Consider the following 19,153-nt stretch of genomic DNA (forward strand, 5'->3'; position numbering starts at 1 on the left):
TGAAATTTTCTTCTTGAAGCTCGTGATGTGATAGCAGAGTCATCACTGAACCAGGGCAGCTGGAGTATTTGTTAGGATAAAACCACACAGCATTAGCACCCTGTCCCTCGCCTCTCCCAGCCCAGGCTGATTCACAGCAAAATTAAAGTCCTTATCTCCATCCAAGTTGTGCAGCAGGATAACGGCAGCCATTTGGTTATTGGTTTCTTCATTTCAATCCCTTTGATCATGTGCCACAATTAATCTGGTTGCTACGAGGCAGGATGAGTAGGAGTCAGAAGTGAAATTGTAGTCGTCTGTGCCTTTAGCACGCAGCAATGGAATAATTTTGTAGTCTCATCTCCACACTGGTAGCTCTAGGAAAAGCCTCCATCACTTTAACAGCTAAGAACGCCATGCAAGGCTAAGGGACAGATATAAATGGAAACACTCGGGCCCAGGTACCATCACTGCTGCTTGTTCACTTGGTTTTTCAGGGTGCAGCAGGTTCCTATTGTCTCCAAACTGAATACCTGAATGAGTCAACAGCTTTGGGCCTTCTCTCTTTTGACTGGAGCAACCAGTAAATATACTCTGTGCACTCCCTGTATGACGTTTTTCATCTCTACAATCATTCCTCAGACTTACCTATGGGAATGTTTTATCCGTAACAGTGCCTAAAGTCCTGCTAACATCAAAATATGTTGTCTCCTGCTTTTTCACTCTTCGTAAAGCCGGTGGCTCCACCGCAGGAGGTGGTCGGATGGGTTTGACACAGCTGACCCTTGGCAAACTGCAGTTGGTGATGGCAGGGGAGAGTTCACACTTGCTCCGCTCACTGGAGCAAAAGCAAGAGCTGGGTGGAAGACATGAGCAATGGGGGCTGCTGTCCATCTGACATTTCACTGCATGGTCTTGGTTGCGTTGGAGAGAAGCCCAGTGTGTCATGCCCGGTCTGAGCAGCCGGTGCACGATAGTGAGGAGATCTGCTCTGGATTGCGTCTCCCTACAGTCTCCCAGGCACTTCACTGCAACACCAGCACCTCCCTGCCAGGCAAAAGTGGTGCATGATTTCAAAATTAAGCATATCCCAGAGAAGTGTCAAGATGAAGGCTATCCTCTGTCTGGCTGTCCCTCTGGACTTGTCCCCCAGTGTCTACGTGGCACCTCACGCCAGATGCCAGCCATCACCACTGGTTGTCAGTAACCCTTGTCTCCCCCTCCACCCCCAGAGGCTGGCTCGTTGGGGGAAAAGCCACCATGTTTCACCTCACTAGGATTTCCAGGTGCTCAACCCGATTTGTCGGCCTCCTCAGAGTGCCCCACGTGGAGCAGACCTGCTTTGCAAAACAGCTCTAGAAGGAAGCCCAGCAAAAAGCAATTTAGGCTGAGAAGCCTAAACGAGCTCTCATTAGAATAACTTCAGAAGAGGACTGGCAGAAGGAGCCTGACTCTCAGCTGGGACTGCTGTCTGGCACCAGAAGAAAAAGGACAGAGGAGAGGAGGGGGAGGCTGTTGACAGAGGTTTGTGGGCAGAGGGGTGGTTCCCAAGTCCCTGCAGCCCCATGTGTGGCCCAGGCTGGGCTCAGCGCTTCTCCTGGCACCCTCTGCCCTCAGCCTGCCCAACAGCTTGTGCAGGGAGTTGGGGCTGGGGCTCAGTGCCCTGGTGTCCACCTCTGCTGTGGGGTGATGGGCTGCAGCAGAGCCATGCTTCCTCCCCTCTGGCACTGTGGCACACAGACGCTGATTGCCCCGTTCCTGTTTCTGGCTTGGGTACCTCAGATGGATGCTGGCTTCAGGGAAGGAGTTTTATGGCCTTATGTGTGACAATGGGTGATTAGCCAGCACTCGGCAAGGTACCATTTTGGGGTCCTGTCATGGTTTAACCAACCCCAGCCGGCAACTCAGCCCCACGCAGCAGGATCGGGGAGAGAATGGGAAGGGCAAAATTGAGAAAACTCACAGGGTGAGATAAGGACAGTGTTACAGGTAAAGCAAAAGCCACGTGCACAAGCGAAGCAGAACAAGGAATTCATTCCCCACTTCCCATCGCCGGCGGGTGCTCAGCCATCCCCAGGAGAGCAGGGCTCCATCACGTGCAACGGTGACTTGGGAAGACAAACCCCATCACTCCAAACGTCCCCCCTTCCTTCTTTCCCGGCTTTCTATGCCGAGCACAACGCCACACGGTCTGGGATATCCCCTGGGGCAGATGGGGTCAGCTGTCCTGGCCATGTCCCCTCCCAACAACTTGTGCCCCCCTAGCCTGCTCGCTGGTGGGGTGGGGTGAGGCGCAGGAAAGGCCTTGGCTCTGTGCAAGCTCTGCCCAGCGATAAGGAAAACATCCGTGAGTTATCAACGCTGTTTTGGTCACAAATCCAAAATGTGGCACTGTAGGAGCTACTATGGCGAAAATTTAACCGTATCTCAGCCAGAACCAGCACAGGTCCCTACCTGCTGTGTGCAAGGTGAACTACAGCATCAGGCACATGCAAAACCTTAACGTGCACCTACACATTTCTGAACAAGCTTTGACCATCGATCCCTGTGGGTCTGGGTCCCCACAAGGCTGCAGGGTGGGCTCCCTCCCCTCACCCCTTTAGGAAGTGGACGATTTCTTTCCCAAGCCCCACCAGAGGACAACTGGCGCCAGGGAGGTGGGAAGACATGGAGACTGGAGGGTCGAGGGGCCAAAAGGGCCGTTTCTCTGTTCAAGCTCTTGTGCTTCTGCTTGCAGCACTGGGGCTGAAGGAGAGGCTTGGCTGTGTTATCGCCATCCCCAGGTCCCCCTCGCAGGCCCTGAAGGTTTCTTGCCTGCCCAGGGAAGCTCCCAGGTGTTTCTGTTCTGCTGTAGTTACAAGAGGCAGTATAAAATCATCTGAGAGCTGTATTGACAGTCTCATTAGGTACATAATGGAGTGATGGTCCCTTCAGTTTAATTAGGGATTTTTTCGATGAATTATAAATTAACCTGAATTAAGACTGTTTATTTCAAATGAGAATGTATACAAAAAGACTTAATGTGATTCTACTAATCTAAATTTGCAGTGTTAATTATTTTGGATTCATTTTCCAAGACATTTTTATTGGTATAAATAGCAGTCAGACATGCGGCAGGTGTTTTGAAAGTGAAATATTTTTGTCTTTTAAGGGATGCAGCACTTGATATAAATGCATCTTTTAAGCGTCTTGTACTGGTACCTCCCTCCCAGGCAAGAATAAACCATGCCAATGTAAAGGACGCTGCTTTAATTTTACAGGGAGATATATAAAAATATCAATGTATATGTTTGTGCAAAAAAGTGACTGGGAAATTTGTTTCACTTTAGTTACTCCAACAGCTTTAAATCAATGCAACCTCTGAATGCTAACAAGGCTTGAGGCAGTGGCCAGAAGGTGATGGCAGAAATATCTGTAGTGGTTTACGATCTGTTTTTCGTCCGGTTCCCTCCCCGCTCCCTCCTCTCCAAGCTGCTCGGTACTCTCTGGCTGCTCGGGACAGAGGCACCCAGAGCAGGGATGGTGGGAGGGGTTGAGGGACCTCTTCTCATCCCCATAGCCCACTCAGCTGGGTTTAGCTGGGACAGCCGTGTTCCCCTCTGGTGTTCCCTCACTGCCCAGCCGCATGCCTTTAGGACAGAGCCCCCACAAGTCACATTTCTGTGCAGGGGAAGCCCCCCCGCAGCCGTCATCCAGTGCAGCTGCCGGGTCACCACTTCTAGAGGTGCGTAGGAATTGTATTCATCAAGCTCTGCCTTGCCAAAAAGATCTTTAAGGTACAATGGTTCACTCTACTGTCCTTAATGCCATTGATGAGACTGGGGGAGTTTGGGCACCGGCCAGGGCAGTCCACGGCCCTCTGCACAGCGGGACCAGGGGAAACAACCCGCTTGCTGTGTTTGTGGTACCACCCAGGTGATCAAACAGAAACCACTGCTCCACTGGGGACGTCACCATCTCGGCACGCACTGCGAGGGTGACAAGGGGAGGGGTGATGACCTTTGCTTTGGAGAAGAGACCAGAGCCCGGGCCTTGGTTACGCTTCTGCAACACAAGGAAACCTGAGGGTGGCTGAGTCAGGCTGTGAACAACCTGCCTGGCATCACCCAAGAAATCAGCTGCGGAGTCAGGAGCTGAAGCCTGCTTTTCTGCGCGCAGCTCAGGTGCTTGCAGACACTTGCAAGTGCGTAGGAGTGAGCTCATCCTGGGAAAGAGAGACCGATGGACTTTAGATGGGAGAAGAGCCATGGCTCGCCGTTGCTCCCACATCCTGCTGGCTCGGGGCAAAGCAGCGTCCAAGCTGGCTTTCAAACCCAGGGCAGCTCCTCTGCACAAAAGCAAAAGAGGCCGGGAAGAAAGAACTGCCTTTTTAAAAATGTTTGCTCTAGGTAACCCCCACCTCAGGGTCTTGGGGCTGAAAGGCAGAGAAAAAGGGCTTGTTGACCTGATGTTAACCTTCAAGCCCTTCATCTCCATGGTCCTCACATGCTGCTGCTTAATCCAGGAGGAAAAAAGTACAAAGCATACCCAGAGCCTGTGCCTCTCATTAACATTTGGCTTAAGGGAGATTTTATCCTGTGATGCGAGTGCAGCAGCTCCAGTTTCAATCGTGCTTTCCTCTGCCGTTGCCTTCCCGGGATGTCTGGGCAGCACAGGGGTTTGTCACGGCTTCTGCAGCGCTGTGCTTCGGGGCTGGGGTTCCTGAGGTGACCACCAGCTAGTGAGCTGTAAGTCAGGCAGAGGCATTGGCATTTTTTGGCTTCATGAGAACTTGAAAAGGCTTCTCTGTGAGGCTGCACGGTCCTTCTTTTGGCCAAGATGAGGTGGTTCCCTGTAGGCACCAGACACAGACCGAACATGGGTTTGGCTGGTGCCTGGCACCTGTTGTTGGGGTTGGCAATCCCATGAGGCCATAAAAGCCAGACCGCGGCGTCTGCCTTGCCATCATGTCCCTCATCTCATGTATCCAGAGGAAGGGAAGGTCAGAGGAATGGTCAAGGAAGATGTCGTATGGGACGGACGACAAGAAGCGCGTGGACATCTTGAGCTTCAGCCAGCCACCTCCTGCCCCCACCCCTGTGCAGACTTCCCTTCATTAAACATTAAAACTCTGCAGTTGCCTGAGCTCACAAATATTACATGTGGTTTAGCACACATGAAGTTGGCAGGGGGACTTGCTGTCCCAGGGGTTGGCATGGGGCTGGCAAAGGTTTCGTCTTCCCAGCTGGGAGCCGGCGCTGGCGAGAGCATGTTCCCATCTGACAAGTGGGTCAGAGGAGGGAGGTGGATGGTTTCATGCTGTCGAACACGAGCGGTGTGCTTTTGGTGGTGGAGAAGCACGGCCACAGGCTGAACAGAGTTGTGTAAGCTTGGAGATGGAGCTTCAGCACTCTAAGATATGGATGATCCTCTGTAGGCTTGGTGAGATTCTTCAGTGTTTCCGCTAAGTGTAACAGATCACCCTTTAGCAATAAGTCATTTGAGGCTGTGGCTTGGTGTCTTTGATGCAGGCCAGCAGCTGAGGACATGCGCTACGGGGAGAAATCGCTCACTGGCCAGCTTTCCCGGTGATAAGCTGTAGGACAGCTCTGATCCTGGGAGACCTAATGGGACAAGACTGGGATCCACGTGGCTGCTTAGCCGTGAGTAAGGAGAAAGTATACCAGATCAGACCAAGAGTCTGAGTCACTGAGCATCCTAGGGAGCCTTCAGGGAGCAGTAGGTGCTCCCAAGGGCATGTTGCTTAGCATCCCCTTGATTCCCACCCCTTGTCATCTCCTCCAGGAGTGAGGACCACCTGGGCAGAGTGCAGCCCCTATATCCCCTCACCGTTCTCCACTAACGCAGGTCAAGAGCACAGCCCCACGTGCTTCCTAAACAGCATGTGTCTGTATTCATTAACCCAGATGATTTTTTTTCCCCACAACTTGTCTTGAACCCGTGTAAAGTCTCACAGCTGACAGCATCCTTGGGCAAGGAGTTCCCCAGGTCTGTCCTCCACTGCATGAGGACCTGCAAGCTTTGAAATTGGCCCCAGTTTTTGCACTGGGAAGAGGCAGCAAGGCCGATCCCTATCGGTCTTCTTTGGGCCATGCATGATTTCATAGCCCTCTGCTATAACCTTTCCAGTCACGCCTTTTCCAGACTGAGGCGTCCCAGCATGCACAAGTCCTTGCTTGCAGGGAAGCTCCTCCAGACCTTTGATCCTCCTTCATCCCCTTCTCCATGTTGCCCTATTATATTTTGGGGTTGAGGCTGCAAAAAGGTGCCTTTCGGGGCCCAGGTCAGCAGGGTGGCGTGGCGAGCATGCCTGTGCCCCGCAGCTCTCGCTCCCTCCAGATGCTGCTGTTTCCTTGGCCACAGGCTGTGCCAGCTCCCCTGATCCAGCTTGCTTACGGAATTGGCACTTCATACCAGGCATAACCAGCTTGTTAATAGATTTTTTTTTTTTTTTTATCCAGGACTTTCTCCTCTGAAGGGTAGAGGTGGTGTCTGGGTGGTTTTGTGAGCACTGGGCTGTCTCCTGTCTGCAAAGCCATCTTCCCAGTCTTAAATCTGCTTGGTTTTCCTGCAGAGACCCCATGGTGTGTAAGGCACCGTAGGTGAGAGCCTGGTGTTGCTTGAGAGGTGAGGGGAACACATTTAGTGCTGTGCTGGCTCCTTCTCTTTGCTTTTATCCCAGGTAAAACCTATTTACACGATAACATAGAAAAGCAAAGCAAGCAAACAAACCTCACTGTGGTCAATTCTATCCTGGCTTATTTCACGCCGATAAGTCAGTGACGAACTCAAGCTGGAACTTCAAACTGCTTTGAAGGCATTCAGCCTGGTATAAAAGCAAGAACCAGCTGCACAGCTTGGGTCCTGAGATGAACTCTCCTGCAGGTGAGGCTGTAATGTGAATCCGTCTTGAGGAATAATAACTCTTTTTGTTTTGTTTTGGGGTTTTTGTTACAATTTTTCCTTCCTCTTGGCCCCACCACAAATCTGCTCTCACCACCCAGCTCTAATCTTTTCTTTGGCAGCTAAAACTATTATCTTTATTGTTTCAGGGCTTGGCTTCTTCCTGTTAGATCTCCTAATTGGATTTTTCCTCTCGGATCCATTTAGTCTCTCCTGTGCATTCAGTAAAACCCTTTAACCCTTCGGCACCCCTCTGCCTCACTAGCCGGTTACCCTGGAAGGTGCTCCTCTCCCCACGCCGCTCTGGTTTGTCTCCTCTCCCTGATTGGCACGGGTACGGCTTTCCTAAGCAACAGTTCTTGTCTCCAGTCTCTCTGCCTCTGTCTGTAGATAGATGCTTCGTCACCATCTCCTTCACTCTTTGCAGGCTGCAAAGACTTGTTGGATTTTAACCAAGAATAAGCAAAACAGCCCACATCGCCCTTAAAAAGGAGGTCTGAGGTCACTCTAGGGCCAAAATCATCCAGAAATGATGACATTTTAGCTGGGGCTAGCAAAAGGCTCCTGCTTTGTCCAGATTCACCTCCCACCTCCGAGCAGAGAGATCAGTCCCGCCAGACTAGGTGTCAGTCCCGTATTTCTGGCTGCGTCGTAAGAGCGTTAGCGACAACGAGAGGTGGCACAGCAGTGGGGCTGCATCCTCTTCTGGCTCTGCCATGGGCATCTGAGCTGACCACGGGCATGTCACTCAACCCTTCTGCTCCTCTACATTCTCTTCGGAAAATGCAGATCATAAAACTTGCTTTCTTTCACCTCCTATCAAGCTTGCAAGCTCTGTGGGACAGGGTCTTGCCTTTGCAGTGCCTGGGGTAATGGAATCAGGGTCTTCACTGGGGGCTTCAGGCATGCCAAGAATGATGGGATTGCATTGCAGATGCTTTCTGTATGGCTGCAAGGACCTCTGTCCTCCATACCAGCAATGATCTCTCTCCTCTCCACAAGTACATCAGTGCAAACCCAGGAAAATCCTGCCTTGATTTATCCAGCTAGCAGGTACGCTTGAAGTTGTCCTATGAGCGTGGGTGAGGTGGTGACGGGGTCTGGCATGGAGAGGACTTGAGCACCCCATGTCCAAAGAAGGGGTTGTGGGATTTCATAGCCTGAGCCGTGGTCTCATCTCACAGGAGGAGGATGGAGCCAAGGCTGGTCTGGTTTTCCCGTCAGACCAGGCAGTGATGCAGCACTGCGATTTTCAAGCAGCCGGGACCTTCACTTGTAACATATCTTTACTACAACTTGGGGCATAGCAAATCAAGCTCTACTCCAGATCAGTCAAGCCCAGTAGTGGCAGAAGTGGTGGAATAAGACCTCTGCTTAGCAAAATGCTGAGATATAAGTACAAAGGGAGGAAAAAGGGGGAGAGGGGGTACCAAACATCCCTACCACCTGGCTGCTCAACCCAAGTCCAGGTGTCTGGCTCTTGACAGGCCTTGATGGACCTGGTCCCTCTCCTCCTTTCGTGCTTTTTTCCAGCCTTTTTCCAACCTCGGTGCCTTTGTGTTTGTAATGCTGGAGCATGTTGCCATGGTTAAAGCTGTTATTCACAACAGGGTTTGCATCATACCTGTGAAAGGGATAGATATGGAGATGGAGATGTGCATGAATACATGTGTTTACCCTCCTTCCAGTTCCCACTGGGCACACGGAAAAACAAATCTGATGGGGAAGGAAAACTCTTCATGAGGAATGAGGAGAGAGGGAGAGTGCCACCTGGGCAGAGTTTATCTGAGGAAGACATAGGCCAAGCCAAAGGAATGGGAAAGAAGAGATGCTTGCCTGAGAGCAGGTGGCGAAGGCAGAGATGGGCATAGGTTTCCTGGAGGTAATATTGGACCGTGTATACACCTTCAAGTCAAGCCTGAAGGTCTAAGGGTGCAGTGTCCATGTGGAAAAGTGGGGGTCACAGTTCCCTCCCCGTACACCGTTCCCACCCTGGCAGTGCCAACACAACCTTCCTCCTCACCCTTGGCATTTTCCTGGGCTCTAGTTGCTCCAAGTGCTAAAGGGGGTTGCAAGTTTCTTTTTTTCTTTATTTTTGATGTGCATGTCAAATATACATATTGTTAACTTTATTCTTGTTCTTCTTTTATAATATAATTTATTCAAGGTAAGAGGGAGATGGGGAACTGGGCCTTTGGCATGTTCCTGTAGAGTATTCTTGTCCAGAGAAAAGTGATAGGCTTTTGGAGCTTTAGGCTTTTGGACTTCTAGAGCTTTTGGCTTTGGTGTATCGGGCTGAGATCATTTTCTTGCTGCTACCTAGAGCCTGATTCAGAATAATGGATCTGCTAGGGAAGATGGACCGAGCTCCTGAGCTCTGTGGCTAATGTTATTACGCAGGGTTGAATTGACGGGACGGTTCTGAATTGCTTCACCCAAACGTGCATTGAATGAAGGATTGAATCAATACCTGCTGGGCCCTCTTCCAGCCCCTCCAGAAACAGCTGATCTATTTCTCTTCCTCCACCAGTTCTGGTGGTGGCTAGCTGGGGATTTTGGGCAGCTCCCAGAAGAGTAATCACTTGAAGGGAAATCACACTGTGCTGCTGCATCCAGACGTGGTCTCATCCCATCATGCCACTGCATCGGTTCACGTGACATTGTATGGCTGTGGATGGGACGGGATCACAGGCAGAACAGAACTAGCTTGCAGAAGCAAGAAGGGGCAAAACTGAGCCACTGGACCCTGGAAAAGACTACTCGCTTGCTGCGCTGAGTGGCTAACTAGTTGAGTCCACTCTGCCCCACCACTGAGTTAGTTTAGCACATTTCGTTGCTATCTTTTAGCCTTGTCGCATGATGTCACTTGTAGTGACAGGTGGAGGAGGCTTCTGCTGGAACCCTCTTCCATTCTAACCCCTTCAACGGGTCCACAGTCAGATGTCCCATCTGTCTGGACAGAGGTCCATTGTCCAGCAACACAACAGCTTTGCTGACCACTTGGCTGCAGGAGAGCTGTGCAAAAGGGGATTTTGTGCTCCCTCCCCATGCTGGCAGCAGCAGCAGCATCTTCAGCTCTGGAAGGAGCTGGTGAGTCCTGGAGGAGGGAGCTGAGCTCACTCACCCAATCCACCAGTGCTGCCCATGCCCAGACAAAATGCGTGGGGCAGGTTGGTGGTGGCTCCTAGCTAAGGAGCGAGGCCCAGGTCCCCTGGAGCATTTTGGTATTTCATATCTTTTGATTTTGCCTGGAGGCAGGACTCAGCTCTCATCTAACATGAGGCACGTGACTATGCCTGGTTATACGTAGCTCCTGCCTAGGCGGAGGAGGGAGATGGCACCTCCAGGGGCTGAGTCAGCCGCCTAAGAAAGAAGTCACTCTCAAGTGTGTTTTCTCCATTGCCTGAATGTGTCCCCAGGAGTCTGGGACTCAGGATTGCCTATGGTGAAACCTGAGATAAGAGGTGGTGAGTTGCGGGGGCTGGAAGTTCAATCCTGGTTCGGGCGGGGACAGATGGGCAGAGGATAAAGGGGAACACTTCTAAATCATGTGCAAGAAGTGCAGAAATGGCCTTTTCTCCACCAGCAAAATGCTGGCACAACCCCAGCTTGATGTTTTGGACAGCCTCATCCCCAAGCACCACCGCTGGCCAGGGCTGGCCCTTTGCCTTTTGCACGGCTGCGACATTGCAGCTCCCCACCATATGCTGCTACGGCACAGTGATGCCCAGCCAGCCAGGTCTTACTGCTCTGCAATTTTGTTCAGCCCTCATAACCTGAGGTGGGGTTCAGCGCTGGTGGGGATGTCCTTTCATAGCCATCTGGCTCCACGCTGATACGCACTTACTCCCTTGCCACGTTGTCTGTTCACTTTGGGAAGACTCCCCGAAATGTCGTTTTTCACCCCTCTGTTCTGCATGCGCCAGTGGGGCTGCAGCCCTGCCTGAGTGCTGCCACCCACCCCAACCTTTGGAATTGGGATGATGGAGATAACAAGGGGGTGAAATCCACCCCATTGCTTTCTGTGATTGCCGTTCCCCTTCCCCTCCTACATTGAGTCAATGGAGAAGCCTGGTGTCTGAGTCAAACAAGGGATGTCTGTAACCATGGTCCTACCAGCACTGCTGGAGGCTGATGCCAAGGGTGAGCAGACCAACCTCAGAGCCGCACAGACACCTTTTTGTGTGTTCTCTACTCCATAAAGTCACCACAAATTAACTGTAAGTATATTCTGAAAATTAATGAGTTAAAGAACTTTATAGCCTCGTGTGGGCTATCTTCTGCAGAAACAGTGTCCTTCATTCAATCATACCTCATTCATGAGGTGCTGCGTTGAGCCTGAAGGCGAAGAAGGCAGCGTGGGTGCCTGGTACCGTACAGGCAACGTGTGGGTTCACTGGGAAAAGGCTGCTATGGGTCATCCGTGTCCATCTGCGGAGCGGAGCACGGTGAGGAGCCAGCCTGGATTTAATTGTTGCCAGCACCGGGTGGCAAGCAAGCCAGCCCAAGAGCCAGCCGCAGGAATGGATTGCACCTCGGCAGCGTAGCCAATTAATGGAGTGAAACGAGTGTTTGGGAGGTGGATTAATGGAGAGGTGAGTCAGGCACAGCACCACATGTAGCCAACCCTACGATTTCTCCCTCCAGTGTGCTCAGGCCACTCTCCAGGTCTTCTTCTCTTGGGAGCTGGCAAAACCCCAGTACCTTCTGCTGGGAAGAATAAACAACAGGCAGCGGGATTAGCAGACACCAGGTACGCTTATCGCAGAGGCTCAGCATCCGCTCTAGGCGTGGAGGATATTATTCTGTGGCTTTGTCTCGTGAGCAGGAAGGAGGTCCATGTAGAGGCCTGGGTTGGAGAGTCTAAGGAGCTTGAGGGGAGGAGCTCTGCCAGGACACCTGGCCCCCTGTTGTTATCGCTGTTGTCCATCCCCCTACCACCACCATCACCAAGGAGACGTGGAGGTCTCTCTTCAGTATCTACCCAGGCAGCTGGACCTACCCCACCTTGGGAAGGAGCCTGGTGGTTCTCACCCTCCTCATCTGTGTGCAACTAAAATGCACCAGTTCCCACCACCGACACCAAAGGAGCAAAGACGACGGCTGCTTCTCTCACTCAGGGGCACACCTTGGTAGCAGCTGCATGTGTTTGAGCAGGGAAGCCAGCACCAAGGATGGTCTGCCTATGTGGTGCACCTGGGCCCCCCGTGCTCACAAGTGGCTTAGGGCTCCACTTCTGGGCTCTGTAGAAAACATCTTGTGGGGCCTGAGTGGGAGAAAAATGCACTTGTGACTGCATCCGAGCCAGAAAGCACCCCTGAAGCTGTGGGGCTGTGGGGCCATGCCCACGCTGCGTGGTCTGGGGCAGAGCTAGGCAGGTGGAAGCAGTCGCACCAGGGGCACGAGGAGCACCCTGCCAGTGCCAGGGGAGTTCAGTCGCTCCCAGGCAGAGGTGACCCGGGCGCTGGCTCTCCCCAATGAGGTGACCACCAAGGTCTGGGCTGGAGCCCAGAGGTGGAGAGAGAGGACATGCAGAAAAGCCCAGGCTTTTGAACTCGGTCCTGGCAGTTGGAGGGAAGAGCTCTTTTCCCTTCCCTTCTCCGCGGCTCTTTTGTTTCCCGCAGCCCGACAGAAGAGGCTTCCAGTAAGCAGCGGGGGTGGGGGCAGAACCCACCCGCACAAAGGCAGCTCCCCATGGGCTGTGTGGCCGCTGTCACGCTTTTTCCCTCAAATAAACGCCAGCAGCAGATGACGTGGGGCTGGTGCTCCCCAGCCCCAGGGCTGATTGGTCCCAGCTCAGGTTTGAACGCCAAGGTGTCCTGGCAACGAGAAGCAGAGGAGCCAGACTCTCCATCCCCGCTCCGCTGCGGGAGCGTTGCGGGTGCCGGGCAAAGGTGGCCATCGTGGAGCGAGGAGCAGCGCACGGGGCCACCGGCCCTCCTCCAGGTACCCCCTGCGTGGTCCCGGCCTGTACCCCAGCCCTGACTCTGGAGTTGGGATGAGTTTTGCCCGATGCGGGTGTCAGGCAGCCGCCGTCGGCAGTGGCGTTGCAGGTTGCTCAGCTGGCACCTGTGCTCCTGCACAGGCAGGGCAACAGAGGGCGTTGTTCGAAGTGGGAGGGGGGCAGGGGAAGTCACTGGGGTTTTGGGGGGGTCTCGAAAGCAACCGTTCAGTAGGGATGGCAGGAGGGATACTTAGGGAGAAACTGTGCAGGGAGAGGGGAGTCAGGGGGCCTTCAGACGGTTGTGTGGTCAGCTCTCTTGCCCGGAGAGGATGGAGCAGGTGATTTCGGGTTGGTTTGGGTTCTCCTGATTGATCAAACTCACGAAAGCCCTGCAGGGCACCCAGGGCAAGAATCTGTGCTAGAAGGAGGTGGCTTTAAATTTAAATTGAAAGAGTTTTTCCTGCTGATAGAGAGCTGCTCTGCTTTTGCCTCAGCAGGACCACCCTGCGTGCCTGCCCCCCTGGAGCAGGCAGGGTGAGGAGGGAAGGGCCCCCCAAGGCTCAGCTGTGTGCAGGGAAGCAAGGGGCATTGGAGGTGGGGGGGAGTTCTGTAAAGAAAGGGCTTTTTCCTCCACTTGGGAGACGGGAGCAGAGACGCAAGGAGTTGACAGGGGGAGGACACTCGCCTGCACGGGGAGGCAGTGCTCAGCGCAGCGCATTTTGCACCCATCAAAACTGGCAGAACCACACACTAATGACAGGGCAGGTCCAAGCTGTCCAAGATGAGAAACCCCCTCAACAGGGTAACATCCACCCCAGAGGAGCCTCCTGGCTCCGTGGCAGGTTGCAAGCTCGCGGAAGGGCTGGCGTCCTGCGCGGACTCAGCGACACACGTTGGAGAGCAGCACCAAGACTCGGAAAAGTCTCGGTGCCACGAGTGGGGGACAGAGAGGGCTGGCCATGCCAGGACCTTTTAGCTCACGGCTTGTGTTGTTTATCAGGGCAGAGGGCTGGGGGCTGCCTGAATAAGCCTTTCCCATAGACCCAAAGGCGCAAGGAAACTTGGAGATCCCTCCTGGCACCGATGCTTGTGGCAGAATAGCAGTTCCTCAGCACCCTGGTGGCAGGGAAAGGCAGAGGGACATCACAAAATGAGCAGAGAGGGTTTTGCTGACAGCGTGTCAAGCAGAGCTGGAGCAGGGGATCCTTGGGCCAAGGAAGCATATTTAAATTGCCCCATCCCTGAAACAGCATTTGGATACTTTGTCCAGAGGCCCCTTGGGAGCACCCCTGGCACAGGGCACATGCTTTGGCAAAGCGGGTGCAGCCACACAGCCGTTTCCCTCCACCCCCCAGTCAGATCACAGCTGGATCTTCCGTGGAGTGGGGTGATGGAGCACAGGAGCCGTCCTGGACCCTGTTCCATACAGAGGCACAGGGACTTTGGGAGCAGGACGCGGCAAGTGCTCCTCTGCCAAAGGAGTCCCCAGACCAACGGTGTAATCCCCAAGGAGCCTCATGATGGGAAGCAAACTGCTGGTTATTTCTGACCTGGATTTGCACCGATGACCTGGAGGTATAAGATTAGCACAGCCAGCCCGTCCCAGGGCTGGGGGGTGGGGATTAGAGAGAGGGAAAGAGCCATGCCTGTTACAGAGATCATTTTTCACTGTTTGAATGGGAATATGTAGCACAATCTCAGTTTAAAAAAAAAAAAAATAAAAAAATCCTGCGTCATGCGGTGTTGCCAAAGTTTACAATTTTAGGGGGAGCTTTACGGCAGTATAGGCTTTGCCAGAGGACCCAGTTACTGGATTTGTGAGAATCAATGATGCTTTTTATATCTAAATAAGAGTTGAGGAAAAACATCTGTCCCATGTCGTTAGAGGGGTTTGACCTAGATGAACCCGAATCCTAAAGGTGAATGAAATTAATTGGGTATTTTATTTTTTTTTTTTCAACAATCACGTTTTTAGAGCCAATTTTTAAAGTTCAGCAACTTGGGACCGGGTGATGCTGCTCCTGTTTGGAGGAACAGCTCTCCCTGCTCCAGTTAGCTCAGATGAGCCTTGTTTCTCTGAAGGGTTAAGCCAAGTACATTCTTCAGGCTCTATTAAACCCATGAAGAGTAATGTCAGTCTAAACACAAGAGAGAGGAAAACATACCCACACCTTGCAGGCCATAAACAGGAATAAATTCTGCCTTCTCTATATCTCCGCAACAGTTCTGTTGAGGCAGTTTATGAACTGGGAGCACTAGCCCCAGTGAAGCAGGACTTTCCCAGCAAGTCATTAAATAACTTGTCTTTCCTGGTGTTTTATGGAATAAACACAGCCTGTTGCTCACTAATAGCATCTACTTTTATTTGAGTGGGATCATATTTTATAACAATCCTGCTCACCTTGCATGTTTGCAGTGACCCCAGCAAGTAATCGCTCCGTCGCTGGTAGTAAATTCACTCCCAGATGTTTAATGATGGTATTTACTGTTGACAGTAGGAGCTACCAGTTTTAGGGCCATAGTGATGATGTAGTGATTAAGGTGGGTTGATGGGACACCCGGCAGCTGGGTAATTGCTAGCAATGAGCTAGTGAACTCCCAGGTAATTGCACCTTACCTGGAGAGGTGTGTTGTCGTGAGCCGTGTTTTAAAGGCAAAGCTGTGAGGTGTCTAAAGGACAGTCATTGACTCCATATCACAGTGCTGAATCACGACCAGGAAATTATCCTGTCTCCTTACCAAGAAAAATAACTCTTGATCTGTTTTCTTTCCTCTTGCTTTCTTAAAGAAGAGACACTCATGGTAAGACTTGTGCACCTGTCAGTCTGTGCCCCTTCCTGCTCTTCATACCCTTTAAACATTGTTGAGAAATAGAGATGCTCTGCATCAGGACACTTACAAGTGTCCCAAAAATGGGTCGTGAGGGGAGGAAAGAGAAAGATGGACTCACTCACTGCCCCTAAGAAGGTCCGGCACAGACCCAAACTCTGTTAGACACCAGGGCTTTCTCGTAGCAGAGGGCCCCTGACAAAGCTCGCTCACCAGAAGGCTTCAGCATAAGCTCAGGTCTTCTCCATAGAGATGAGCCCCAAGCAATTCTGGTTCCTAGGAGAGCAGACATCATTAACGAGGTTATTAAAGGGAGACATTAATTTTACTTTTAATGAATGTGGGATCTGCAGGAGTTCGCGTGGTCACTCGCTAGAGCCCTGTTGGCCCTTGGGTAAGATTTCCCAAGTCCCAGCCATCTCGGAGCACATTTGGGCTCCTTGGGATATTACTCAGCCCGAGCGTACACAGAGCTGGTAGTCCTCACCTAGCCTTAGTGTCTGGGGCTGTCTCCAGCTGTGCAGCACCCCAGCGCCTGCGGTCTTCGGCCTTGGCACTTTGTGTTTGTTTGTCCTGCAGAGCTGTCAGTGGAGAAGCCAAAATTGCTTTGCCTTCCCTGCTTGTGGAGGAGAGGGCTGGAGACTCGATGCCTGTAATTGCCACCATCTCCTACCCTGGAAAGCAGTAATCCCGAAAGTGATGGTGACACTAGAGTCCTCTAATGCTTCCAGAGTCTTCATCAGCAGGTCCTGGAGGGCTTTGGGAAAGGCGCCGTGTGCATTATGTCTGTTTTACGGCTGGGAGGATGGAAGGAAAGTGGGGGGCAGAGCCTTGACACACACTGCCAGGAGGAGAGCGAATGGCAGGTTCAGGTCGGGCCTCTCCCAGCAGAGCCAAGGGGCTGATAGTGTTGCTCTCGCCTCACCCAAGGGAGCAGCTCGGCAGGTGGGTCTGGTGCTGGGAACGCTCTGGTCGAGTGGCTCGTTGTCTGCTAGAGCCTTTTCATTTGACCTCGTGATTAAGAGGCAAAGATGGGGAGTGTGTCTGCTCTCTCAATTTTAATGAGCTTTCCTCTCCCTCTGTAGTAAGAGAGAAAAATTGCAGCAAAACCAGCAAAACAATCTTCAGTACAAGACTGTTCCAGCGATGGGAAGAAAATTAGATTGTGGGCCCAGGACCACCCAGGAGAGGGGCTGCTTTTGGCCCAACAATGATTTAAGGGGTTTAGCAAGTCAGGGGTGCTGATGGTAAAGCTGTGGCAGGGCTATCAATATATTATGAATTTCAGACAACTGGACCAGACATTGCCAGGTACAGGCTGACATAAATGACAATGCTGGTCCAGCTTGTTGTAGCTCCATCAACGTGCCTTGAGTTGCTCTACTGCTATGCCTGGCAATGGGAAAAGTGGTTTAAGCTGTTTTGAACTCCCAGCCTGACCCAAGTTCTTGCTCCTCCACCTTCTCCTTTGTTGGCATGAACATTTTCCTGACTGCCTGACACAGAGGCACCAGTCTGGCAGAAAAAAATAACTATTTTCTCCTCTGGGTTTTTTCTAAAGCTGGACCAGTCCTTGATGCAGTTCTCTGCACCAAGAGTGGTGCTGGCATGATGAGGGGGCAGCGCAGGCTGTTGGGCTGCCATTCCCTGCTTTAACCAGTCCAAAATATCAGCTAGGATGAGAGGTCATGGATGGATCCTTTCCCTTCTCTTTGCCATGGTGCTGTTTAGGGAAACACATGCTGCTAACTGCTGCCAGATGCTTGAAATTATTTAGTTTAATCATTGCTCCAAGACCACTCAGTCTGCTGGCTGTGACCACAGGAGTGCTGAGCTGAAGCAAATCCCATGAAATCTTCTTTCTGGTACCAAGATGAGCACTAGGTTTCACAACACCATTTTTGAACCTGAAAGTAATGAGGTACAGGCAAAGATCAGAGCTCGAGGTTCAAAGGCAGGAGTTGCTGACTGTTGATCCTGGATCTACTGCTGGCTCTTTTTGTCCCAGGGCAAATTATTTGGCTTTCCTTTGCCCTGCTCCCCTTCCATCCCCTTTCCAAAACCTTTGTCACATGAGGGCTGGTGAGAAGCTTGCAAAACGCCTGCTGAAGTGCTTTGAAGATGGAAAGTAGTATGCACAAATGATAAGTTGGATGGGCAACGTAAACAAACCTGGCTATACATCTCCCAGGGTAAATGAGGAAGGAGGAGGGGTTAACTGGTGGGTGGCATCCACCTCCTAATTACAAGGCTTGTCTCTGGATCCCTTCAGTGCAAAGCATCCTCTTGGCTGAAAAACAGCTGACACGGTCACACCTGAGCAGAGGTAGGGGAGGAAAAACTTGTCGTCCGGGTGAACTGGAGCAGCCGGAAATTTCCTTTGGGAGGAAGTGGGTGAGCAGTGGGTGCTGGCAGTGGGTTGGAGATGGTCTCCTGGACCACTTCCAGACCTACCAGTTCTTCTGTATCTTCTCTCGCTTCTTATCTGGTGAGTTTTTCCAAGTGATCGCTACGTGGTCTTGAGGGTCCCATAGGACCTAGGAAAGTCCTTCCTGTAGCTGTTGTTAGACTCCATTTGTCCTCTCTGACACCTGATTCTGGGGGGGAGCCTCTGTCATTTTAGTATTCTGTTGGTCCCACACTGGTACGTCAACTCAAAAAGCAGCACAGCCCCGAAGTGTAAGAAGGAAATTGTGGGTATGCTTTACTTGCTGAACCTTTGCAGCATTTCTGTGTCATACTTCTAACGTGTCTTCGCAACAGCAGGAGTTCAAACCTGATGGTGCGTGTGTGTGTATGTGCTAAGAAAAGTGAGATACCCACATAATCAGCTACTGTTGGGGTGAGGAGAAACACAGCAGATGCCATGAGGGCTGATGAGTCTTGGTCCTCTTCCACAATGCCCGTGGCTCTCCTCACTGCTGCTTCTTGCATTTCACACTCACCTGTGACCTTGCCCTGACTCTAAGCTGTTCCTGCAGGCGTAGCACCCTCTGAAGAGCGCCTGTGATAGGTCTGGCCCCTTGTTTTGGCCAAGTACAGAGGGAGTTTTCTGCACAGGCAGGGAAGTGCAGGTTTAGCAGCCCGGGACCGGGGAAAGCGGTCACAATTAGTGCCTCTGCCTTTTGATGCTTTGTAGCTTGGGCAAAAATCAGCTGGGACCAGTTGCATGAAGACATGTAAGTACCTAAAAATGCAGGCTGGTGTCTGCGTGCTGTTTATTTTGCTTTTAGGCTGACTCTGAGAATTTTGTTCTCTATTTGGAAATAGGAAGAAGTATCTTTTCTCTCTCCATTTATTAGTCTTCTCTAACCTGAAAGCTTCTGGGGTAAGAGATGTGTCTGTGTGTGTGTGAGTGCATGTTACAGGCCCTCGTCTCGGCTGGACACTTGTACTGAATCGCACAAAACCATCTCTGGAGCTGAGCAGCCCGAGATGCTCTTTAAGCCTTGCAGAGCTGCATGTAGCGGAGGGTATTTTTTTTCCCCACCAAGCGTG

This window comes from Leptosomus discolor, chromosome 12 (assembly GCF_034619465.1).
Source record: "Leptosomus discolor isolate bLepDis1 chromosome 12, bLepDis1.hap2, whole genome shotgun sequence".
In the NCBI taxonomy this organism is placed as follows: domain Eukaryota; kingdom Metazoa; phylum Chordata; class Aves; order Leptosomiformes; family Leptosomidae; genus Leptosomus; species Leptosomus discolor.